This window comes from Ictidomys tridecemlineatus, chromosome 9 (genome assembly GCF_052094955.1).
Source record: "Ictidomys tridecemlineatus isolate mIctTri1 chromosome 9, mIctTri1.hap1, whole genome shotgun sequence".
NCBI classification, from domain to species: Eukaryota; Metazoa; Chordata; class Mammalia; order Rodentia; family Sciuridae; genus Ictidomys; species Ictidomys tridecemlineatus.
Genome location: NC_135485.1, coordinates 69,675,732 through 69,703,483, shown reverse-complemented (window position 1 = coordinate 69,703,483; position 27,752 = coordinate 69,675,732). Strand labels below are relative to the sequence as shown.

At 36.8% G+C, this 27,752-nt stretch overlaps 2 long non-coding RNA genes across 2 annotated transcripts; both read left to right on the top strand.

The window, feature by feature from the left end:
- The first annotated feature begins 460 nt into the window (after positions 1-460).
- LOC144366523 (uncharacterized) lies at positions 461-10,657 on the top strand. Its single transcript, XR_013425581.1, has 3 exons — positions 461-569; positions 4,363-4,499; positions 10,510-10,657. It is a non-coding gene; the product is annotated as an uncharacterized LOC144366523 (long non-coding RNA).
- A 10,117-nt stretch (positions 10,658-20,774) lies between these two features.
- On the top strand, positions 20,775-26,420 carry LOC144366522 (uncharacterized). The gene is made up of 4 exons (XR_013425580.1): positions 20,775-20,917; positions 23,123-23,212; positions 23,889-23,974; positions 25,825-26,420. It is a non-coding gene; the product is annotated as an uncharacterized LOC144366522 (long non-coding RNA).
- Positions 26,421-27,752: the final 1,332 nt, after the last annotated feature.

The window sequence follows — 27,752 nt, the reverse complement described above, 5'->3', positions numbered from 1 at the left end:
TTTTTAAAGATGACTTTTTAAAGTTTACTAGAGCACAACTAAACAATTGATATGGTGATGTTGTCCATATTAGAAGTGATTGGAGAGGGGAGAAAGGAAATAATGATAAAAGTGGGAGGATGGAGCTGAAATAATAATTGAAGACAAGAATTCTTTTTTTTTTTTTTGGTAAAGAAGCACATTGCCTGAGCTGGATCCACCAAATTCAGACAGCTAGAAACTCATTTGGGAAGACTGTGCTGGATCAGCCAACATGGCTTTTCTTATATACCTTTGGGTTTTCTTGTAATAACAACAACAACAACAACAAAAAGATGATGATAATTTGAACATATAAATTATTTTAGTTAAACCTCAGATTTCTGGAGTAGTAAATTTTCTAAGTTTAGCAGAATATGAGAGATATGGCCTATAATGGAGGAGAGAAATATGTAACATACATGTCCTTTTATAGGTTGCTAAATATCTTAGCTGCAAGGAGAGATGCATCTGGATTATCTGGAGATGTTTTGATCAATGGAGCACCTCAATCTGATAATTTCAAATGTAATTTGGGTTATGTGGTTCAGGTAAGAATTTATAAATTTGCCTTTTTTGTTTTATCTGTATGAGCATACTCTTTACTTACAGCTTATTATGCTTCTAGTTGTTTATGTGACATGCTCACATAACCAATATTCATTCCACCAGCTTTCATAATCTTCCATCTAAACAGTTAAATGGAAAAGCAAGGAAGACTTGGAAAATGACCCTGTTGGACAATGTTATCAATTCTGGCTTGTGTATAATTTACAAGTGTCCACAGTTGTCCTTTTTACCCTTCTAGCATTTTTTCCTTTCCCTAGAAGATGTGTTTGCAAATCCTTGTACAAAGCAACCTGGCTGTATCTGGTTCTAGTGGGCATGATTACCTGGGCTCAAACCTGGCGTGCGGATTGAGAATGAAAATGACTTCCTTGGACTCTGCAGCTATCTTTATGTGGGTCACTGCAATTGGTATAGTTGAAAGTTTACTATTAGCTTGAACTTTACCTTGGTTATATTATTTTTATAGATCATGGATTAAGTTACATATACTGAAATATGACTGAGGAGATTAAAATGAGACAGAAGAAGACACATGTACAGGGAAAAGTACACTCAACTTAGAAAATTAGTGAAAAAAAGTCCCAGAGAGAAGTCAGTCCAGTCTGGAGCAGATTTATGATTAAGCATCTAAAATCATTACAGAGTAAAGAAACAAGTATGAAATAGGGAAAACTGAATGGAAATCTAATGATATTAAATATTATCACTAACAAATTTTAGATATGATAATCATATTGTGGTTACGTTTTATATACACATAGAACTATGTACTATGATGTCTGGAATTTTCTTCAAATTATAGATGAGACAACACTGATCATGAGTTTATAATTACTGAAATTGAATTTTGAAGATGTGGAGTTTATTATATTATTCTGTCTATTTTTGAATATGTTTGGCAATTTCCTAATCGAAAGTAAAAATAAAAAAAATTTTTGGTAAATGGAAAATGTTGATTCCTGATTTCAAAAATAAAAAAAAAATTGCATTTAGGATGATATTGTGATGGGCACCCTGACAGTGAGAGAAAACTTACTGTTCTCAGCGGCTCTTCGGCTTCCAACGGCTATGACAAATCATGAAAAAAATAAAAGGATCAATAAAGTCATTGAAGATTTAGACCTGGATAAAGTAGCAAATTCCAAGGTAGTGTGAAAAAACCTAATAGTATCATAACCATGAAAGATGATCTCCTGTGTAGATGCTATGACCTAATTGTGTTTTCCCCAAAATGTGTGGGGTCAAAAGTAGCTGCTTTCTGTAATGATGAGAACAATGACTACTTACATACTATGAAGGTGGGAATTAAGTGGAAATTAATAATGGTTGTATCCTAGGAATGGATTGTGGTCTTGTGTGGGGAGTGTTGCTCACAGGACCCTTTCCACCCTCATTGTTAAGTCATGGCTCATTTGATGTGTTTGAACTAACCCTTCTTCTTCCTGTTTCTCTTCCTGCTATTAACTGCTGTTTTCTTTCTCTTCCTTCTGGGACCTTTGTTCCATGACTTTTTTGAGGTGAATTTCTGGAATTGATAAATGACAAGAATCCAAAGATTATTGCTTTGTATGTTTAATTTTTCTTTCAAAATTGTATTTTGTCAAATTATAATTTACTTTTAATTCATATCGTCACCAAGAATTTTTGGAGCCTTTCTTTGTCAGTTTTCTTATCCCCACCTCACTCTTTCCTTTCTTTCCTTTCCTTTGCCAGTCCTATTTCCAGATCTATATTCCAGGCTTCTTTAGGTTTGAGAGGTACAGTTGTGAAAGTGTGACAAAGAGTGAAGTGTGACAAACAGTTAATGCCTACTTAGGCATCAGAGAGAAAAATTGAGTGGAATGCATCAACTTAACACTATTGAACAGTTGAACAGTCTATAGGCAGGGATTGCTGAGCAGACATTTGAAGCTGTGTGTGATAATGAGCTACTTAGACTGTAAATGGTTCATCTCCTTAAGAACTCCTTGACTTAGAAGCAGTGAAAGTTGGGGTTTTACTGGCTGATGCTTCCTGTATTATTGTGGATATTCTTGCATGTGAAATATATTTGTTATGGAAGAATAACCCTAGGATGACACTATTTACCATTTATTTTTTGTGTACTTAGTGATTGACCTGTCTTTGCTTTTCATCTGTTTATTGACTTGACTTTTGAGTTTCTTCTGTGGGATTCTACTCTATTCTTTAACATTAAGCACCCACAGCCTTAAATTTCTTGCTTATGTTTGCTGGAAAAATATGCAGAGGTAGTCACTGACTGCCTATATTCAAATAATCTAATTGAATTCCATAGTTCAATTTTTCTTTTTTTTTACTTTTTGCATTTGCATATAAATGGATAGAGTTAGAGAAGATAATGCTAAGTTATCCAATCCCCTCAAACAAAAGCCAAATGTTTTATCTGATATAAGGAGGCTGATTCATAATGGGGTAGGGAGGGGAAGCATGGGAGGAATAGACAAACTCCAGATAGGGCAGAGGGGTGGAAGGGGAAAGAAGGGGGAATGGGGTTATAAATGATGGTGAAATGTGATAGACATTATTATCCAAAGTACATGTATAAAGACACAAATTGGTGTGAATATACTTTGTATACAACCAGAGATATGAAAAATTGTGCTCTATATGTTTAAGAATTGTAATGCATTCTGCTGTATATATAAATTTTAAAAAGTTAATTAAAAACAGAAAAGATAGTCTCCTTACTATAATGTGATCATTGAATCATTTAATAGAAGAGTAAATTCCTAATTCTATTCCTTTAGATTTCTCAGTTGTTAATATCTTCTTCCTTAGTTACTGTAGCTATTTCTTACTGAAGTATTTTATAGAAATTATATATATATGTATATATATATATATTACCTCTTGTTATGCATCTCCAACAAACCAGAACATTGCCTTCCTTGTTTTAATACCATTATCAACTAACACAATGAGTAATGTATTTACATCATCATCTCTATGGAGTTCATATTAATTCGGACACATTTTCCAAATTGTGTCCAAATGTCTTTTATAGTTCAATTGTCAATAGCACCCTTGTTTGAATCCTGTTAAGAGACTCTTTGGGAACTCTGAATTTCATAATTGCTTCTAACTTTCTGCCTACCTAAAACCTTTCTTCTCTACTCACACACAGAATGACTTTGACTGATTCAAATGAGTGAGCCAATTGCCCTGTTGAATAACCTGTCTTTTTTTAAGTCTGAAAAGGTAAAGTAGAAATTCTGCATTCAGTTAGGGCATGGACAATGTCAGTATGGAAAACCTTGTGGAAACTGAAAAGGTGCCAGTGTGGTATGGTAGATAGTGAACATTTCCTGGCTCTAAATGTTCCTATTTTTGGTAAGTCCACTTGGGGACTTTTGGTGAAAACAGTGTGGGAAGTTATTAGAAGTCTAATAAATCACCATAAAGTTTTCCCCTTTTCCTCTCCTATTTTTCTCTCCCATTTTAGGCTATAATTTCACTATGTCAGGGCAATGACTCTTCATGTTCTAATAGACTATCTTAAACCTAAATATACTTAAAAACATGTAGGACTGTTCAAAGCATGGGCTTCACAGCCAGTCTCGGCACTTACTTAGCAGCTCTGCTCTGACCCTCAGTTTATTCACTTTTAAGAGAAACTTCTTTCTTCTCCCCCATGTTCATTTATTTGTTGCTCACAATAATTAGGATAATGAGATAAAGTATTTCTGTCAGGACTGTTCAACAATCATACTGACTGTGCCATTCTTGCTGACAACGTAATAATCTGTGCTTTAGGTTTTATCTAGGGGAGAAAGAAAAAGGACCAGGATAGCAATGGAGCTGATCACAGATCCTCCCATCTTGTTTTTGGATAAACCAACAACTGGTTTAGATTTGAGCACTACAAATGCTGTTCTTTTGCTCCTGAAAAGGTAAAGTTCTTTCATTTATTCAATATATGATTACTTCTGTTTGCCATATATTCTTGGTTCAGGGAAATCAGAATACATCGCAGGCTTTCTTACTTCTTTGTTAGAGGGAAATTATAAACAAACAAAGAAATGTTATCGAGATTGATGAAATAAGAATGTAGGGAAGGAAAGTGGTAATGGGGTTGGGAAGCTGTTTTAAATAGTAGGAGGGTCAGGGAAGACCACAAGCATGTGACAGGTGAGCTGGAGTGAGACCTGATGTATCTGCAGAAAAGAGTTCTGGGTGGAAGGAGCAGCCAGTGGCCCTGAGAAAGAGAATTCCTGGTGTGTGTGGAACATCAGAGAGACCACAGAGACAGAACCTAGTAGATAAGGGGAAAGGAAACTGGGTGATTTTGATGTAAAAACAAAATACCACAGACTGGAGGTAAACAACAGAAATTAATTTCCTTCTAGTTCTGGAGGCTGAAAGTTGATATTAAGATGTTCCACAAGGTTGTTTTTCCAAGGCCTCCTTATTGGCTTGTAGATGACCATCTTCTCCCTCTGTGCCAGTTTCTTATCTCCTCTTAACTGGACACCAGTGAGTGAGGACATTCAAGGTTCTCATGCAATCATAATGACCAATTTCAAGATACTTATCTCCAAAACTAGCCATATTCTGAGATACTGGGGGTTAGGACTTTAACATGTGAGTTTTGGGGAAGCCAGAATTCCACCATTCACAGTTAGAAATGATGTGAGATGAAGTTGGGATGGCCTAGCTCTCCTAGGCCAGTGTTAAATATATGGCTCTCTATTCTTTTTGCTAGGGACATTGGGTCATTTTTTGTCTTATTAAAGATACAATAAGCTTTCATTTGCCATTCTAGAATTGGGAACAATGAATGTTCATGAACTGAGCAAAGGGTGTTGGCTTTATAGGAAGAAAAAGGCAGAGGAAAGAAGAGAACATATAGCAGAGAGGTTATTAGAAAGTTACTTTCCTTAAGGGGTTAAACAGAGGGGCCTTTCTTGTAATGCAACTCAGGTAATATAGAGCTCTTATGATTGGTTACTGAGAATCTGATTTTGGAAAACAGACCCATTTAAATCTAGTTTGATTACCTTGCACTTAACACAAAAGACTCATGGAAGCATTTTGAGCATATTAGAGCAGGGCAATGGCTATAGGGAAGGCTGTGAAGTTCGGGTAGGATGAATGAAGGACTCTAAGAAATAACTGTTGAGGCAGATGGGGTCTGGACTAAGGTGCTCATGCTGCAGTGGTGAGGAGCACAGGTTCTGAATCTGTTTGAGGCTGGAAAGAACAATCAGTTTGGGAAGTGGACCTGGGCTTTGAGAATTGAGAATGAAGCAAAAGAAATGACAATAGCTTTTATTAAGAAGTGAGAACTGGGGCTGGGGATGTGGCTCAAGCGGTAGCGTGCTCACCTGGCATGCGTGTGGCCTGGGTTCCATCCTCAGCACCACATACAAACAAGGATGTTGTGTCCGCCAAAAACTAAAAAATAAATATTAAAATTCTCTCTCTCTCTCTCTCTCTCTCTCTCTCTCTCTCTCTCTCTCTCTCTCTCTAAAAAAAAAGAAGAGAGAACTGTGGAGCTGGGCATGGTGGCATATGTCTGTAATCCCAGCAGCTTGGATACTGAGGCAGGAGGGTAATGAGTTCAAAGCCAACCTCAGCAATTTAGTGAGGCTCTAAGCAACTCAGTGAGACCTGTCTCTAAATATAATACAAAAAAGGACTAGGGATGTGGCTCAGTGGTTTAGTGCCCTTGAGTTCAATTCCCAATAACAAAAAGAAAAAAATGAAAGACTGTGAAAGGAAAGTTTATAGGAAACAACATTTCAAAAGTTAACTTTTAAATTCATTTGAAAGTATAAAAAATAATTTCAAAATTATAAGATGGCTCCAAGAATATTACAAATAAAATCCACTCTTCTCTCCTAGACTCTCCAATTGTTACATTTTACTGCATTTTCTCGCTCTCCATGTCTCTGCTCACCATTACATAGATTTTTTTTTATTTTACATCATCCTCTCTCACTACTGAATACTCCTTAGTTTAAACTCCAGGATATAAAGACACTATACCATATCAACCTCCCAGTGAGGGACTTAACAATGACAGCTTCACAATTATTGAGTCTTTAAACTCCAGTCAGATGTCACAAGCTCACCCTGCTTTCTTTCTCTCTCAGGATTCTGAAGAAACACGTATTTCCTGAATGTTTCATTTTTTTATCCTCTAATCTGGAAAAGATTCTCAGTCTTTCTCTGGCTCTCATGTGGTTGAGTTAGGAAATTTCATGAGTGACCTTCAGATGGTCTATTACAGTTGTTTAGGCTGACTCAGGCATGAAACCATGCTGAGTTCCCAGGATAACACACCTGAGCTTCACCCACCACAGCTGGTGTACACCTCCATCATCTGATCACATTGGTGTCTGCTAGAGTTCTCTTCTGATAAATTACTGTTTTCCCCACACTTGAATAGATTAGTATATTATTGGGAAATAAAATAGGCTATTTAATGCCAAATTCTATTCCTCATCAAATATCCCCCACCAATTTTAGATGCACCCAAATCTCCTGCTCTTGTGGTAGCTGCCCAACATGTAATTGTTGACAGCATATCTAAAAAAGAGGTGTTTCATCTTCCCTATTCATTTCTCATATGATTCAGTGAGTCAGAATCTCTATTACTCCCTGTTTTAGTGATCAAGTTGATTCTGATTGGGCCTATTAGAGTTCATTCAATGTGGCTTTTGTGTTCCTTTGACTTCTCCCTAATCATTTGTCCAGCATTTCTTTCCTTTGTGGTCATTATGATGTTCCATGCTCATGTTGTACTATATCAGCCATTTGTAGAAGGTGCCCTTGGTTAGAAACCAAGATCTGGTTGTTTAGTGCACTTACTACTATTGGAGTGGCTTAGCTTCTAGTGGCATTGCCTTTAGTAGACAAATATAGGAAATATACATGTGTAAGTGTGTGTGTGTACACACATATAAAGTAGAAATCTGATTCTATATTTTATTTGTTCAGATAATAATTATAAATATACTTACATGTGCATTTATGAGTCTCTGTGTGATTTCCACATTGTATGTACCCAATATGCCACTGAGCAACATTACCAACACCTACATGTGAATTTCTGATAGTCACAAATAAACATACATCTGCAAATGTTGATATTTCTTTTAGCATTTAATGTTATCATTAAAATCCCATGAATTCATAATAATATTCCTAATTCCAATCTAACAATTCAGTGTATTTTAAAAATATTTTTTTAGTTGTAGATGGACAGCTATACTGTCCATCTACAACTAAAAAAATATTTTAAAATATTTTTAAAATATTTATTTTATTTGTTTATTTTTATGTGGTGCTAAGGATCAAACCAGTGCCTCACTCATGCTGGGCAAGTGCTCTGCCACAGAGCTACCGCCCTAGCCCCCTTCAGTGTTATTTTAAATTTTGTCCTTTCAATCTTTGCAAGTCACTTTAGACAGTCAGAGATATGGCCCATTATCTCAATATATTTGCTTATTTTCTCAGTTAAGTAATTTAATTGTTTAATGCAATCAGTCTCCCAGTTGCTTTGGTCTACCACCTCTGGAACCCCTATGCCTCATATATTAAGCTGCCAGACACACCACCTTCATGGCTCACCCTCTCTATCACTATGTCACTTCCTCTGGTGCCCATGCCCCCATAAGCAAGGTTTTGTGCTAGCAGAGAAGAAACAGAAAGATGCAAAGATGGATAATTAAACATCTTCATTTTGAAATGTAAAGTGCACATACAAGTGTAGATGCCAAGTTATGGGTCTAGCCTTCTGGTACCATTTCAGAATATACCCAAGATATTTTTATTATTTAGAAATATGTTAATGATGTTTATTAGCAAATGATGGATTGATACAAAATATATAACTGCTTTTTTTATGCTTTGTACTACGTAGCACACAAGCATGCTGCCTACTTCAGTGAGCTCTAATTGGTCATTCTAAATGACTTATGTGTATTCTTATCATCAATGGTCTAGTTATAATGCATATTCTATTTCTTTAGTCTGAGATAGAGCCTAAGATTCTCCACAGGAGAATCAAACAGGGGATTCTGATAACATTGCCACTGGTCTTCAGACAACATTTTGGGAAGCAGGGCTGTCATGCAATTATGCTTCCTGCTTCCAGTCCAGCTCCCTATTACCTGCTGGCTACGATTGTGTTTTTTGAATGAAGACTTAATCGTCCCTTTTTTGGGGGATCTCTTTAGTTATTTTCTTCATCCAACATCTAATATCTCACTATCAAACACACACACACACATAAGTCCTGCTTTGTAAAAAAAAAAAGAGCTTCTTTTAGTTTCCAAAATAAGCATTTTTTAAAATTTCATGCTTTGTTTATTTTTTTCTCCAATAATGAGCTGTCTTCTATTCTTAGATAACTCCTGTTGAGACTTTTGATGGTCTACTAGTATTATCTTCATAATGGGATGTAAGTCTCCTATTTTTGCTTAAATGGAACTCTCATCTAATTCTAATTCCCATTGTACTGAAATTATTGGCCTACTGGCCTGATTATCTTTGAGGTAAAGCATCTTTCCACACACAGTTAGCATATACTAGGTGCTTCTCAAGTATGCATATTCAAGCTGTCTTCTCATAATTTTTTTAGTACTAAAGTTTGAACCTTGGGGTGCTCTACCACTGAACTATATCTTCAGTTCTTTTAATTTTTGTTGTCTTCTTTTTAAAGACAGGATCTCACTCAATTTCCCAGGTTTGCCTCAAATTCGAAATCCTCCTTCCTTACCCTCCTGAATACCTAGGTTTAAAAGCATGTAGCTTTATGCCTGGTTCCTAAAGTATTTCAAATATAGTTTTTCAACAGTGATTTTGTCATTGTGTCTTCTACTCATAAGCTATAACTCTTTTCTAAAGGAAGTTTAGCACTGCTTATACTGTAGAATTAAACCAGAAATCAAATTCAAAGTTTTTTCCCTAGTATTCGATAACCCTTTGATCATTTGCTTGAACGTTAAGCCTGAAATGTAAAAAGAAGAAAATAAGTATATCGGAACTGCCTTATAACAATATTGTGAACATGAAAACATGGCTGTTTCTAAAGCATTTAGCAAACACATAGTAATGTTAATTGTTTTATCAGGTGAGAAGAATAAAAATTAAACCTAAAAGATATAAATGATCAAGGAGAATTTACCATTTGACACCTTTAATAATATTTACTCTATAACTCATTTTCAAACTCAAGTGTACTTACAGATTACCTGGGATGCTTCTTAAAAATATGGACTCCTGCCAGGTGCAGTGGCCCATGCCTGTAATCCCAGCAGCTCAGGTGGCTGAAGTAGGAGGATAACAATTCAAAACCAGCCTCAGCAACTTAGCAAGGCCCAAAACAACTTAATAAGACCCTGTCTCTAAATACAAAATAAAAGAGGGGGCTAACTGGTTAAGCACCCCTGGATTCAATCCCAGGTACAAAAAAATATAAAATAAAAATTAATCCCTGTACCCACCCCTAGATCTTAATTCAAAATATGGGAAGACTATCCAGGAATCTTTATAGTAGATTCCAGACTGTTGATTCACAATCCTTTAAGAAGTCCAGTTTTTTTTTTTTGAGAGAGAGAGAGAGAGAGAGAGAAGGAGAAATAATTTGTAATATTTATTTTTTAGTTTTCGGTCGACAGAACATCTTTATTTTTATGTGGTGCTGAGATTCGAACCCAGCACCCCACACATGCCAGGTGAGCTACCGCTTGTGCCTCATCCCCAGCCCATGTCCTAGTGTTTTTAATAAAAAGATTGAATTTCATTTCCCCAGTAATCATGTAGATAATATAAAATGAGATGAGAACTCCATAAGAGAAAATCAAGTGGAACTGGGAACAAATGGTCTAATAGCAAGAATAAAATATTTTACCAAGAAGTTCAGGATTCATATTGTTTTCCCTTTTAACTTAGGATTTCTCAGCAGGGACGAACAGTTATCTTCTCTATTCATAGACCTCACTATTTCATCTTCAAGCTGTTTGACAGCCTCACCATCTTGGCTTCAGGAAAATTAATGTACCATGGTCCTGCACAGAAGGCTTTGGAATACTTCTTATCAGCAGGTATAGTAGACTTTTTTGCATGTACTTGATCCTTCATTCATCCTATGTTGGGAGAGAGCAGAGAAGTCCACAGGAGTGCTGTTTGATAATATAGAGGTACCTGGGATTCCACCTCCCTAAAACATCTTTGGTTACTTTGGTGCCAGAATTTTTCTTCATTTTGGCAGTGCTTGTTTGTTTTTTAGGTCTCTTTCTTTTTCCTCTCCTATCTGAGTATGCATGTGTGTGTGCATCTGAGTATTTTTACTGGACCTGTCTGATATGATTCTCAGTTATCATTGATTGGTAGTCAGATTTCTATTGTTGTGACAAAACACCTGAGAAAAACAACTTATAAAAAGATAATTTATTTTGGCTCACAGTTTCAGAGACTTCTGTCTATGGTCATCTGGCTCCATTGCTTTGGACCTGAGCTGAGACAAGGAAGAATCTCATGAGGAAGAATATGATGGAGGAAAGTTGCTCAGTTCATGGCTACTAGGAAGCAGAAAGGGAGAGAGAAAGAGGGAGAGAGAGAAAGGGTGAGGGAGAGGGAGAGGAAGAGGGAGAGAGAAAGAGAGAGGGAGAAGGAGAAGGAGAGGGAGAGGGAGAGGGAGAGGGAAGAGGAGGAGGAGGAGGAGGGGGGGGATAATGATGACCAGAGAGGAGGGGAGAGGTGGGGAAGGGAGAGGAAGGGAATGGAATTTCAGATCGTTCCATGGCATGCTCCCAGTGACCTATTTCCTCCAACTAGGTCCCACCTCCCAGTAGGAATAATTGGAATTATTAATACATCAAATGGATTAATCCACATGAAGTTAGAACTTTTATATCCAATTGTTTCTTAAAAGCCCCGCCTCTGGATATTTTTCCACTGAGAACCAAGCCTTGTACACAGGAATCTTTGTGAGACACTTAATATGCAAACCATAAATTTCTACCCTGGTCCCAAGAAACTCATGCCTATCTCATAATGCAAAATGCATTCAGTCCCAAGAATCCCCATAGCCTTAACATTTCTACCAGGTCTCAAAAGTCTAATTTTAATATCTCCTCTAAGATTCAAGACAAAACCTTAGCTGTACACTCTTATATAAAAAAAAAAGTTCTATGCTTCCAACATATAATGACAGAGTAAACCTTCCCATTATAAAAGGGAGAAATAGGCACATAGAATGAAGGGATTGGACCAAAGCAGTGAAAACATTAAATTCTGTAGGTCCACATTTAGCTTCTGAGACAATGGTAGCAAGACCTGGGCTCTTAGGGCTAGGGGAGCCCCTCCACCTCTGTCCTTACTGGTTGTAACCCCTATGACCCCTTCTTCTGGTTCTGCTCCTAGTCTGCAGCTTTCCTTGGGAGACATTCTACATTCTAGGGATCTCTTAATTCCTGGAATTCCACTGCATCATTTGCTTCACTCTCAAAGTTTCACACTTTGTCTTCTCAGGGTTCACCTTCAGGGATTCCAACTCTGAAACACACTATCTGGCTCTCAGGCCTTCATTTGAACTCTCTGTTGAAGTCTGAGAGACTCCTCAAACTCTAGCATCCTGCATTTCTACAAAACCAGCATCATGTGGATGATAGCAAACTGTACAGCTAGCCACAGCTCTCTTCTGGACCTCTTGAACCATGGTAGCAGCAGTTCTGAATGCATGCGCAGCTAAGCAGGGTGTTTTAGTTAGCTTTTTCACCACTGCAACTAAAAGACCTAATCAGCACAATTGTAGAGGAGGAAAAGATTATTTTGGACTCACAGTTTCAGAGGTCTCAATGGATAGACAGAAGGCTCCTTTCCTCCGGGCTCAAGATGAGGCAGAACATCAGAAGAGTGTGGCAGAGGGAACCAGTTCACATGATGATCAGTAAGCAGATAGAGGTCTTCAGGTGCCAGATAGAAAAGCCACGCCTCCAATTCCCACCTCTTCCAGCAACTCCCTACCACTTCACTTACTCTCAGTTAATCCCTATCAGGGGATTAATCACTGATTGAGTTAACACTCTTACAACCCAGCATTTCTCCTCTGAATCTTGTTGCATTATCTCACATGTGAGCCTTTGGGGGACACCTCACATCCAAACCATAACACAAGGTGAAAGGAATCCTAGGGAAAGAACTTCTTAGGCACCCCTGTGCTAAGGACTCTTCTTAAAGTCTGTCAACATGTTTTCATTTTTACACACTTGAGCCTGTTATGCAGGTTGGTCAATTCCTGAATGCCCTCAAGGCGTCTCTCCTATTGTCTCTATGAGAAATACTTGTTTTGCTTTTAGTCATGCTAAATTCTGGCCAAACTACAAAATTTTCAAAATCTTTCTGCTCTGATATTTAGTCCTGATTTTTTATTATAAAGATGGTCAAACAGATCAAAATGCTGTGCTGCACTGAAATTTTCTCCACCAGATTAATTAGTCCATCACATTTAAATTCAACTTCATACAAAGCCTAAGGACATGGAAAAGTGTACATATGTTCTTTTCCAGGATGTATTACTAATGGCCTCCAGTCTGGTTCCCCAAAGAGTCCTCACTTCCATCTGTAACTCATGAATGTAATATTTACTGTATGCATTCCTATGGGCATTCTGGTCTTCTGTCCTCCCACCAGAATTGTTCAATAAGCTCTGTTTAAAATATCTAAGGCTTCTGTAGCTGTCATCACCAAACCTTTCCAGATATCTCCTGCAAATCACTTCCAAAGGCTTCTTAACCACATGGGTAGGCACAGTCACAGCAATGACTCCTCTTCTTGGTACATATTTTCTGATAGTCTACTTTTCATCACTGTGATAAATACATGAGAAAATCAACTTTGATGAAGAGAGATTTATTTTGACTAATGATTCCAGAGGTTTCAATTCACCTTCAGTTGGCTCCATTACTTTGGGACTGAGATAAGGCAGAACCTCATGGCAGAAGGACATGGCAAAGGAAAGCTGCTTAGCTCAAGACATCCAGGAAGTAGAATGAGGGGGGGCAAGGGAAACATAAAACCTTTAAGGAGATGCCCCACTCACCAACTTCATCTAGGTCCCATCTCCCAGTAATTTATTCATATTTTTAATTAATCACATGTATTAATTCACTAAGGAGATTATAGTCCTCATGAGCCAATCATTTTCTAAAAGTCCCACCTTCCAACATTGCTACATTGGGGACCAAGTTCTAAACATATGAATCTGGGGAAGGAGATACTTCAAATCCAAACCGTTACAGTGCTCTTTTCCTGAAAGTTCATTATTTAACTGGTTGTACTGTCATCTAGTTATTCTGTCATTTCAATATTTTTGGAAAGTACCAGTATTACTTTCTTCTTGATCATAGAATCAATTGTGGTTTTTCTATGTTGACTTGGCAGTGATCTTGCTCTCCCTTGATAAGGGCTCATGAAGATGCTACACCACTTTCTAGGAACATTATATTTAAGATCTATGAATCGAATGGGTGTGAATAATAGTCAATAGAATGTGTGGTTCTAAATTCATTTTTAATGAACCAATGTTTCTGAGCTTCCTGGTTCTATTTCATATTGAATTATGTGTTTTTTTAAAAATGGCTCCAAAAATCTACTTAAAGACATGTGGAGATGATCATACGTGTTTCTCCATGACTCCAAATGCAGTAGTGAATACTCACTAGCTAATTTTTTTATTGGTTTATTTTAATCTCTGTCATTTAAATATAACCTGGGCTTAGGTTGTGGCTCAGTGGTAGAGTGTGTAGGCATGGAGTTCAATTCTCAGCATCATAAGTAAATAAATAAATAAAATAAAAGTCCATCAACAACTAACAAACTATTTGAAAAATAAAATAAAATAAATCTAACCAAGCATGTATGAGTCTGGAGAGTCCAGTGGAGATGAATTTGAGAGTCAGACTTCAGGCTCTCTTCAGATGATTGTGCCAAAAGAAGCTGAGGTGGTAGTTCAGGTATAACCTGCTGGTCATGTTCTCAAGAATGCTGCTCCATATTTGGAATATGGCAGCATGTGAGGTGATCATTTGCACCTCCAAATTCAGTAGGCAGAGAAGCAGTCATTGCTGCATGCACGGGGAAGTTTCAGCAGTCCCTACATGAACTCAAAAACATACTGTACCCAGGCCTTTAATACTTTTTTTCTGGACCTAGTTTTACTACTGGGAAGTACTAAAGTTTAGTACTGGGAAGTACTAAAGTTTAGTACTGGGAAGTACTAACTTCACTGGGAAGTACTAAGCTTAGTACTGGAAAGCACCAGAGCATATTGATAGCTGTTCTGTTCGAGTTTCATGATTTATGATACCCACACATGTATTGCTGGCAGATAGAATATTGTTGAAAGTCTGCATGAATGAATAGGATGAAAGAAAGTACAAATTTGTGAGGTGAGAAGAGAGCAAGAAGAGGAGGGAGAAATTTTAAGATTCTGTCTTCCCTAGCCTCACCTCCATCACCATCTGGAAATGAGACCTGTTTACATTCCAAGACCATCACGCTGAGTTCTTGGGTTGTCTCCTTTTACAGGTTATTTCTGTGAGCCCCACAATGACCCTGCTGACTTTTTCCTGGACGTCATTTATGGAATTTCCTCTGCTGTGGTATTAAACAGAGAGGAAGAAGACCATGAAGGTATGTGAATCTTTTAGATTCACAGATATTTGCCTAATTGGTTTGACCAAAGCTTAGCAATGTGGTGGCTCATTAAAACTTAGCTTTGTGAATTCACGTTTATGCCATGTTCTGATGCCAGCCAATAGATAGACTTTACTGTCAATGAGTGCTGTGTTTTATATTCAATTTATGAATGAGCAATTATATGATGCTGTTATTGTAAGAGGAAAATTCACTAAAAATAAATTTTCTTATTATTTATTGTACTTTTATAATAAAAATTTGGTACTTTATGTATTTTCTCCTAGTAGAAAATAAGGACAAGGTTTTATACTAATAAATACAACTCTTTGTGGTAAGAAGTCTATTTCAAGAACTGAGATCTAAATTGTTAGGGAAAGGTCGAGTGAGTTTTTTCTATTGATATGATTATGGTAGAATCTGGCCAATTAGCTGTGTTTACTAATGTTTACATCAATGACAACACTCATGATAGCTTTAGAATAAAATTGTTATCTCATAAATGAGTCACAGAAAATTGGGTTAAGTCAGTTCTTGTCTGCTAATAATATTTCCCTTCTTTATTTATTTTTCTTCTAGTCAGCCACAATGAAGAACTTCCTAAGAGAGAAAAAGCAGTTATAAAAACATTAGCTGAGTTTTATGCTATCTCCTCCCTGTACAAAGACACAAAAGCTGAATTAGAAGAACTCTCAGGTGGTCTTAAGAAGAGAAGACCAGCCTTAATGGAAACCACCTATGTCACCTCCTTCTGTCACCAACTCAGATGGATTTCCTGGCGTTCATTCAAAAACTTGCTGCCTAATTACAGGACCTCTATAGAGAGGGTAATCTGAAAGATTCTTTTCATTTTGCTGTGAGATTCTTATGTGGGAGCAATTGGGTTCTGATATAGTCTACTTAAGAATTATGAGTATTTTTTTCTTTTTCTTATTTCTAATGTAAGAATTTTCACTTGAAACTTCTTAAAGTATAGTTGTCTAATATGTTGGTACATGCCTGTATTACCAGCTACTCAGGAGGCTGAGGTAGGAGGATCACAAGTTAGAGACAAACCTGGGAATGTAGCAAGACCCTATGCAAAACAAAAAGTGCTGGGGATGTGGCTCAGTATGAGCATATTTGCCTTGCATATGTGAGATTCTGGATGTAATCCTGATTATGGGAAATGGGCAGGTGGAAAATGTGCATGTTTCCTGGCAGAAGAGTTGATAGCTCAGTTGAAGTCATCCCTCTTAGCTGCATGGTCTTTAATTTGTTCCCAGATCAACTTTGCCAGGTGCCTGCATAGATTTGCTACTATGTGGTAGGACATTCATAGGTCCTGCTCCTGAATTGGGCCCTGAACTGGGAATACTTGGTAGACAGAGGAGTCTTGGCAATTCCAATAATCTGCTCTGTTATTCTCTCAATTCAACAAAAACAGGTTAGTGTTCAACTTAATTTAGAAAGTAGTGTAATAGTGTGCACTGTATTCTGATTCTCTCTGAGACTTTGGCCAAGCCATGTAAATTGTTTATCTCAGTGGTGAAATCTGATTATGAAGCTGTATATTTTATCATAAATGGTGTACATTTTTCACTTCTAATTGAAACTATTTCCTTTATCATTTTCATTTTCCTTTTTTAAAAAGATCATTACCACAATCATAGGTGGACTTGTTACAAGTTCTATTCTCCTTCATCTAAAAAATGATTGCACAGAAATCCAGATTAGGTAAGTAAATTTTAATCAATGCTGTTAGTTTTTCAAGCTTGGAAAAATCCATTTAATATTTTTTGAGTATAAGTATTGAGTAAACATTATATTCATTGTGGGTAGGATGTGTTCATGCATTGAAAAATGAGTGGAAAATTAATTTTATTTTTCATATATATTTGTATCTATTTATTGTTGAACTGTATACATCATAAATTTTACCCTTTTAACCCTTTTTGAATGTACAGTTACTGTTCAGTGCATCAAGCACCTGCTCATTGTGCAACTATAGCCAATATCCAACCCCAGAATGTTTTTTTTTTTTTTTTTTTGTCTTCCCACACAGAATTTCTATACCCTACACTGGGAGAGACCTCATGGGGTCATTCTTCCTCTCTCTTTTAACCAGAGTAGTAATTTTTTTCTTCTTCCTTTCTTTTTTTATGAAAAAAAAAACTATGGTTCTTTTTTTTCTGTTCTGTCCTGGCAGGACCTGGACACTCTGTCTGCTAATTGGCTTTCAGTGTTTACCCAACCTGTCAGCAAAGGAGACCTTTGCACTTGAGAAGAAGCTCTTTATGTGAGTAGATCTCTATTTTAGGAAGGAGCTTGATGTCTGATGACTAAATTGGTGATATCCATAATTGGACCAAGGATCTGATTGGGAGAATATCAGTATTTTTCTTTTCTTTCATATGTTGATGTGTTTAAAGGATGAATACAAATCATATATACCTATTATGTACAATATGAGCTTTCAAAGTATCTGCAGAGATAACCAGTATTAACTAAAAAAAATGAACAGGGTAGAAAGTCAAGTGTATGGGGCCTCTTGCCAAAGGAAGAGTGAGTTTTGGGGTGAGGTGTAGTCAGCAAATTCCAGTGCTGCAGAGAAAGCAAGTAATAGAGGGGCTAAAATTATCTTTTTGTTTCTAGAAAAAAACAAATCAAGATGACTCTAGCAAGAACATTTTGAGGAGCTAGGTAGAATTGTAGTGGTGGGTTAATCAGCAAATTAGCAGTAGTAGATAAAGCTGACAAAGAATTGAAGGTGTGCAGCCTTCAGTAGATTTAAGAATGTAATAAATCAAAGAAAAAGAAGAAAAGGTTCAGTTTTTCTCTTGAGATTTTCAAATATAAAGGAGATTTGCCCGTGCTTACATATGCACCAAGGATAGCAATCATCAGAGAAGGAAGGAATGAAGATACTGGTGGAACAATTTGAAAATACAAGAGATCCATGTGAAGAAGAGAAAAGATGAGGATTTAGTATCTGAAATGATGTATTGTTGAAAGACATGATCATTGAAAAAAAAAGTCTTTTTTCTTCTTTTTTTATTATGAGAGTAGTAAAAGTAAAAGGAGAGGGCTGGGATTGTAGCTCAGCAGTGCTAGAGCACTCTCCTAGCACATGCGAGGCCCTGGGTTCCATCCTCAGCACCACATAAAAATGAATAAATAAAATAAAGGTAATGTGTCTAACTACAACTAAAAAAATTAAAATTAAAAATAAATAAAGTAAAAGGAGTTTAGGAAACTGCACCTGCTTATAGGGCCTTGAAGAATAATAAAGCCACCTTTGTCACAATCATAAGTGGGGAGAAGAAAAGCCTCTGTTATCACTGAGATTAGCCCAACATTTTGCTCTTCAAGCAGAGTGCAGCTCAGAGGAGAAATATAGCCTCTGAGGAAAGTGAGGAGATGCAGACTCTGTCCCTGGAGGGGTGATGTGGGCCAGAGTGGGCAGCACAGGAGGAGTGCTGTCATGAGAGGATCCCAGCAACAGCCTTGGTGGGCTGATGCTCCAGGGAGGCTGCACCTGAAGTGGAGAATAACGTGGAGGTGGGGTTCAGCCAGCAAACCTTGGACATCTGCAGTGTCAGACCTGGTGAAAGCAGGAGTCTGCACAGCAGAGTCTCCTCTGGGCTGTGCCTTCCTGGACTAATCTGGAATATATGGTATGTGTTTTTGTTCTGCAGACAAGAGTACATCAGTGGATATTACAGAGTGTCTTCTTACTTCTTTGGAAAACTGTTATCTGATTTTCTACCCAGGAGTTTGTTAACAATTATTCTATTTACTTGTATAGTATACTTCATGTTAGGTAAGTAACAAGATAAAGAGGATGTGTCCGTAGTCTTACAAATGAAAGGAAACTAATTTTGCTTTGTAAACATATTTATGGTTTCCAAAACGAAAGATCAAGTCATAAGACAGGAGAGCAAGTATTCATTCCTCACTTTCTAAAATGGTAGTTCAGTTGTCAGTACTGTTCTACGCAAATTCTTTTATTTTTATTTGTTACTTGTGTGTGTGTGCAGTACTGAGGATTGAACCTGGAGCCACTCAAATGCTATACAAGTGGTCTACCATTGAGTTACATCTCCAGCCCTATTTTACACTTCTATTTTGAGATAGGGTTTTGCTAATTTGCTCAGGCTTGCCTTAAGCTTGGATTCCTCCTTTCTGGGTCAACCCAATTCCTGGGATAAAAGGTGTATGGCACCGTACTGGGCTCAACTGGACTTTCAAAGCTATAAATACATTTTATGTCAGTAAAATGCTGTGATTCATACAAAAACATGGAAAGAATTCCTTCATATTTGAGACTATGCTGGAGATAATGGGATATTTATTGCTTTTTAATTTTTCTCTGTGTCTCTGTACGTATACCTCTACATAAAGATAAAATATAAATGGAAAAACAATAAATAGGTATTAGAGATACAAAGAGACAGCTAAAAAATCAACATACACACATACATATATGTGCACATGTTCACATGCGTGCACACACACACACACACACATATACATATTTATTCTCCTTCTCCTTTTCCCTATTTAAAGAAAGATGATGACTTTTGGATTCAGGGATTTAACAAAAATACTTGTTTAATGACCATAGACACATTCATTCGTGCATTATGCTCAGACTTCTTCCCAGGCTCATGCTGTAAGAATGTAAATGTATTTCTTTCTCTCTCTCATGCACTCACATGCACACATACACACATCACAAAAATATCTATTTTTGACAATACACTGCAGAGTAAGAACTACTGAGAAAGTGTAAACCTTCCAGTTTAGAAATAAAAGTTGTTTCATAAAAAAATTAATTATGTAATCTAACCCCTCCCCCACAGTCCTGATTGGTGTTCCTGCAGCAATAGCAACATTGTAAGACTGATGGTGAGCATTAACTCATTAGAGTTCATAAGGTGGTCGAAGAAACTTCATTTGGCTCCAATCTGAATCAGATTAATAGGATTTGTCTAGGGGGATTCAGCATATGAATTCTTTCTCTTTCCTTCCCATATATTAAAAACATTGTTATAGAATTGTGATCCCAGTTTTTTTTTTTTTTTTTTGCCGACAAATGCATTATAGCAGACAGTGAGTAATGTAGAGATGTCTGGGTACATGGATGTGTTGTTGATGAGTTTTCTTTAATAGGAGAAGGCAGTATAATTTGGCTAGATATGTTGCCTGTGTCCACCTCACCAATTCTGAATTGGTCAAAATTACACATAGGGCAACATCAGTGTTATATGGGAAAATGCTTTGGTAGAAAGTGTAATCAGTCTGTGTGGTAACGTTATACAGTGGTGAACGATGCAATTAATGTCCCTGGGTATTTTGGTCTTGGATGACAACTTTTCATCTTGATACTATTATTTTTCAGAATATTATACTGTCATTTGTTCACGGGTGTATACACACACACACACACACACACACACACACACACATACAAAAGTGTCAAATACATGGGAACCTAGGCAGGTAGACTGACCCTTTCTTTTCTTTCAAAGGATTGAAACCAGGGGTGAAGGCTTTCTTCATAATGATGCTTACCATTTTGATGGTGGCTTATTCAACTGGTTCCCTGATCCTTGCTATTGGAGTTCACAGTATTTTTTTCACAGCAGCAATATTGGGACTATATTTTCTATTGATGATGGTGAGTGTGAACTGTGATTGTCTGAGAGGAAATTTTTTCCCTTGTTTCTTCCCACTCTTTCACCTGTCCTTTAAAACCTTCTTTGAGGATTCTGTGCATAGACCTAAGATGCTTTCAGGAGGCCATGGACTAAGATCCTGTTTATATTAGAGAATGTACCACTTTCCTCCTGGCACTTATAAAAACACTGGAAATCCCAAACTTATATTACAAGGTCACCCTATTAATGGGTTCCTGATGCTTTTTATATTAATATTTTTCGCTTACTTTTGCTTTTAATGATTCCTTAGTTTTAATCTTTTATGCCTTAAATTTTGCACTCACAGTGATGAATCAGCAGAAACTAGTTACTAACCTTTGCCACACAATGACATCAAATAGGAGTGGTTCTCCTATTAATACACACATCCTTTCTTCTACAGTACAAGGAGTTGTCTTTCAAAGATACATAATTAGCATAATCTATTGCCAAAGTTTAATTCTTTCATGTATAAATTTGGCAAAAATCAATGTATATCACTGAGAAAGCAATGTCTTGTTTATAGTTTCTACATTGTCATACAACAAATAAAAGATATGGTTAATTATTATGTAAGGTTTTCTACGTAGAAATTTAAAAATCAGTCCCAGGATCACATTACTCGGAGATGCTGACTTATATACTAAGCAGTTGCTTAGGTCCAGTTTTAACACATGCAGACAAAACCACAACATTGTCATTGTTCTGAATATCCCAGGGTACCTCACGCCAGTTAGGACAAGCATTATGTGCACCTCGCAGCTGTCTCTGGTGTGTCTCCAGCAGTCCTTCCTGGCATCTTCATTGCCACATGGCTTTCTGGTAGCTTTAAATGGAGGGATTGACTATGTTTCCTGCTGTATTTCACCACACTATGTTGTTTATCAGGTCTAAGGTTTGGGTTTTCTAAGGCCTCCTTTCTGAGCTCCAGATGATTCCTAATGTAATGAATATATAGTGTCGAACCTTGTGAATAACAAATTACCTGTTATATGAAAGTAGAAAAGGGCATGTGATGCTTAGGATTGTTCTTAGACTGTCAGGTTCCTTACTGGGTACATATGATTTAGTATAATTTGAATAGTCAGTAAAATCAGCTCTTCATGTCCATGGGATCCGCATTCAAAGATCCAACCAACTGCAGATCAATACTATGCAAAGCAAAGATTATGTCTACAATGAGTATATGTGCTTATTTCTTTGTCATTTTGCTCTACTCATATGAACTATTTACATAGTATTTATGTTGTATTGGGCATTAAAAAATATTAAAATGATTTTTAAAACACATTATATTTTTATTTATGCATAAAGAATGTATGTGGGTTACATGAAAATATTATGCCATTTTAAAAATAAGGGACTTGAGCATCTGCAGATTTTTGGTATCTGTGGACTAGATATCCTGGAACCAATACCGTTGGGCTACCAAAGGATAACTGTACTTCTTGGTATTCTTTTATGTGCAATTACAGAAAAATTAGAGGACTTAGTCTTGATAATTACAAATCTTCCAAATAAGTGGAAAATATAATATAGATAATATTGTCCTGAATCTCCCAAATAAATGAATGTATAATACAGACTATAGGTATGCTAAGAGCCACAGCCAAGTAATATGATGCATGGCATTTTTGGTTGAAAGGTGATGACAGCTAGTCATTGAGATGATATGATTACGTTAAGATTTGCATTCATATGGATATTGGACTCCTGCTGTTCACCTGGGCCTGCTTACAGGACTCCTGGAGACTTCCCATTGGTTGGGGAAGTGCAGTAGGAGGGAATTCCAGGGGAGCAACTTCCTCTGGGGTTCCAGGAGATTGCTGCAGGAGTGGGTCGGCAATCTTCCCGGGCAGTACAGGGCATTGGAGGCAGTTTTAAAAAAATAAAGTTTGTTCCTGCTTGAGTGGCTCGTGATTTTGTGCCCAGCCAGACTGCAGCATAGGTATATTGTCCTTCCTTTAATACATAAACTATCTTAGCTGTGTGGAGGTATAGATATGCAAGGGATGAAGGATGAAGCTTACTGTCTAGAATAAGTTGAAGAAATTTTAAGAAAGAGTTTGTCCTAGCAGAAGTGTATAGAAAATTCTAGAGTTCTTGGAGAGACTTATCTAGAATTTCTCGTAAAATCACTAGTCTTGTTCCAATTCATGGTTTTTGCTTTTTTTTTTTTTTTGTAGATTTTGATAAATTTTTCACTGGATTTTGGAAACTTTTCCCCTTGGCTGTCATGGATTCAGTACTTAAGTATCCCTCACTATGGTTATATGGTAAGTTGTCCTCATCTGTCATAGGAAATGTATTTTCAAGCTGGATGCAACAAAAACAATGCCTATCTATATTGCTTTGACCATGAGCAGTGAAAGAGTCCTATCCAGGAGTTACCTTTCATGACTGAGAATCTCCTATTAGCCTAAGTTAGTACAAATGCCAGGAGTCACGTGGGATTTTCCCCAATCACCTCATTGTTTCAGGAAGATGAAGGTTGTAGAGAAATTAGGGAAAGTAGAAGAAGCAAAAATAAGACCATAATACACTCTTAACTGTATTGGCTTTAGCAAGCCAATCAACTCCAAAGTTACTGTTCATCCATGTATAACCAAATTTCTAACTCACATAATTACAACTAGTTTTGAGGAAAACATAATTATCATAAATCAACATTACCTTTGATCACCACTGTATTATTTTAGTTGTAGTGTTTATGGGACTATAAAATTGGGAAGAGATGAAGTAATGATTTCTTGGCCAATGGGAAGCAACATCCCAAGCTTAGGCCTCTTGATTTCCAGGGAAAATAAGGTATTTTGTGGGAAATAGACTGTGAATATGAGACTTTCACATGTTGTAAATACAAAATTAAGATTAGAATTCACATCATTGGGATAATTTCTGGGAAACTTTTGGAATCCAGGTCTGTTTCACTTCTGTTCCCCCTTGTTGTAGGCTTTGCAGTATAATGAATTTTTGGGACAAAACTTCTGTCCAGGACTCAATACAACAAAAAGCAGTGGCTGTTCCACCTATGTGATGTAAGTTTGTGTTCAATGTCACAAAGGGTTTGATTACTCCTATGATGTGATTAAGAAAGGCCCCCAGGTTTAAAGCTGATTTGAGTCCTTTCAAGGCTAACAAAACTTCCTGATTCTAAGTTGTATCACTTGAAATATGAGTTCTTGTACAGTAATATATATGAACACCCATACAATTTCTGTATTGAACATAAAATTGTGTTTAAGTTTAATGTGGAGACATATTTGTTTTGAGACTTTTGAGAAATTATTTTGATGTTTTAGTTGTAGGATTCACTTCTTATTTTTTCAGAACTATTGATTTTGAAATTAATTGCTTTCAGAGTTTAGTGAAGGATCATAGTCTCTGATCACTTGGATTCTATGCTACCAGTGAGCCCATCCCTTGGAGATTAGTAATAGCTCAAAGAGCAGCAGTAGGATAAAAGTGGTTAATGTTGCTTTGTTGAGATTCTGGCCCTTCTCTTTGTTCACACTTATGGGAAATCAAAGCCTGCATAGTTGTGTGTGTGTGTGTGTGTGTGTGTGTGTGTGTCTATACATTGACTCAGTATACTCCTTATCAAAGGCTATATCCACTAGAGAAAGAAATACATATTTCAGTTTGTTGACAAGAAAATCTATTTTTGCATAATGTCTTTAAAACTGAAGTGCAAATTTCAATCAATTTAGAAGATCTCATTTTTAATTTTTAATACTACTTTTGTTTTCTATGATTGCTGTTATCTTTGACTTTAACAGATAAATTACCAAGGGAAAAAAGAATCTGGCATGTTCAATCTCTCCTAGATTTTTCAAATATATAGAATTAAGTCTTTGTAAAAACACAAACCCTATTGTTAATGATTGATAAAGCCTCTACTAAGAGGAGTTTTCCTTACGCACTCTTTTTGTTTTGAGATGGGCATAGTCTCTGTGACAAAAAGTTAGTGCCAGGTTATTAGTTAGGATAAAATGGATGGGGAACATTAGACCACATAAGGAGAAGCTACCACAGGCTTCATGCTCATAGAAGGCTCCTTCACATAAGAGAAAAATAAGAAGCTCCTCTAATAGCACAGAGAGGTCAAGGATATTTTAGAAATGGCTGAATTCCAAGAGATGCGCAAGAATGGCAGCAGGTAATAATTATGGCTGCACAAGGTGTTTTTTATTAAGAGCCACTTTTCTATCATGTGGCAAGAATGCTCCATCTTGTTCCAGGTGCTACCTAAGTCTGATTCCTGGGTATCTTTCTGTAGTGGAGTGTCTGTGATGATTATTACCATCATGGTACAGGAGCTGACAGATCCTGACTGCCTAGAAGCATTTGTTTCCTCTATCTGTAGTTGTAGAATTCCTGCCTGTGTATTTTGGATAACTTTTCTGTGGGTGAGCCAAACCAGAAGGAACTTTTGATGCTCTCAGTAGGGCCTATAGGTGTCATCAGTTAAAGCTGAGCTTTTACCCACTAGAAGTGGTGAAAAGTTCCTTCATCAATACTTTCTTCGAGAAAAGTAGCATTATAAATTTGAAATGGAATGAATCTGAGGAGACTAGAACTTGGTTCATTGTGTGACTGTAAACTTGGCCAAATTCATTAATCCTTATTAATGAATCCTCCTCTTTGAAATGTGTGTAATACCTATACCCCCTTGGGTTATTTTAGGAATTCCTTAACTTATTAGGTGCAAGGTGCTTAGCACAGTATTTAGAAAAATTTTAAGCACTCCATAATAAGTATTATATATGAAGTGATGATTTCATACTATTTGGTTACTTATTGGCTTCTAAGAAAGAAATAGTGAATATATTGAGTAAACCTTGACAGATGCTGCAAATGTAATCAGAAATTGTGTGTTGAATTTTAGATGTACTGGTGAAGAATACTTGACACTCCAAGGCATTGATCCATCTCCGTGGAGCTTGTGGAAAAATCACCTGGCTTTGGCTTGTATAACTACTATCCTTCTTGCAATTACCTACCTAAAATTGTTACTTCTTAAAAAAAAAGATTTTTAAAATCCCCTTTAATTTACCATGAATTACCCTAATATTAAAAAGGAACACCGTAATTTATTTCACCAATGCAGATATTTTTGCCTTTGCTCAGTAGCCTGCATACTGTTGTTCAGAAAAAAAATATTTTTAATAGAAAATATTCACAAAAATCACAACAAACTGAATTACACATGAAAGAACCCAAGCCAAAACAACTGACCTGTTATATTAGCTCATCTCATCAAACAGTAAAGAAGTCCAGTCAAATTTATTGATATGAAAAGTAGAATTAAATTACTGAAATGCTTAGAAAGTTAATAATATCTCTAGTATGAGTTTTCTCACCTTAAAAATGCATGGGAGGTTAGTAGACCTCTAGTTTTAATAGATGATGAGTCCATGATCTGCCATTCTATAATAAATAACAGATATATATTAATGCTGTATTAAAATATGAAATCTAAAATGTGTTGTAATAACCTGTGTTATTTCTAGGGGACAAAAATCTATGATGATATAGGTTATTGATGATGTTGGAAGTTAGTGATACTTCTCTAGTGAAATTGTAAAACCTCAGGAGTCTCAGCTGGGGGCTTTGGGTCATAGTTAGAATAGAGACCAAAGGTTTGAGGATGTAACTCCTGTGCCATTTCTGAGATACTCTACTCAGAAGTCACTTTACTTCCCTGGTTGAGTCAGTGGTATATGCATCAGATTCTCCTGAGAGCTCTTGTTAAGACACAGATGCCTGACCCTGCTTGTCCCACCACAGCAACACATGCAGAGCAATGTGTGCAATAGTTGAGTGATTGTTCCTAACATAAGTGGGGACCATGTCTTGGGCTTTAGGTCCTAATACAGGCATTAACTTTGCAGAAATGTTTTTGTATTATCTGTTTTTGCCCTTTCATGGCAAAGTAGTTATGACAAAGACCATTGTCACCAACAAAGCCTAAGTATTTACTGTTTCAGTAATTTTTTTTTTTTTTGCTGCTGTGACTAAAGTATTTGACTAGAACAATTGTGGAGGAGAAAAAGGTTATTTGAGGGCTCACACTTTCAGAGCTCTTAGTCCATAGAAGGCTGGCTCCATTCCTCAAGGCTCAACCTAAGCCTGAACATCATGATGGGAAAGAATAGTGGAGAAAGGCAGCTCACATCACAGTGGTCAGGAGTCAGAGAAAAAGACTCTACTCACAAGATACAAATATATACCCAAAGCCACACCCAATTTCTACCTCCTCCAGCCACACTCCTACCACTTCAGTTACCACTCAGTTTATCCCTATCATTGGATTAAATTACCGATTGGCTTAAGACTCTTACAACCCAATTGTTTCTCCTCTGAAACTTCTTGCATTTTCTCAAATGTGAGATTGGTTGGGGGGGGGGGACACCTCTCATACAAAACATAACACTATCTATTCCTTTGTATAACTTTGCAAATATCTACATTAAACCAATAGAGCTTGCAGTATGCTTATACTTAACTACAAGACTGACTAGGATTAATAATAAAATTTATATTCATAGCATTAATTCATTCAAATACATCTTTTAGCCAGGCATGGGGTGCAAAACTCTAATCAACCTAACTGAAAAAACAGGCAATGAACAAAACATACTCATTTCCCATTAAGTCAGAAAGGGAAACTCAATTATGTAACAACTCTAGAGTATATATTCAATGTTACCAGAAATTAGGGAAAAAAGAGCTCAATCTCAACTCATTCTATCAGGAAGTATATGGTACCAGTGCTGGTGAGGTTATGGCTTAAACTGGAGTCCTAGTGTACAT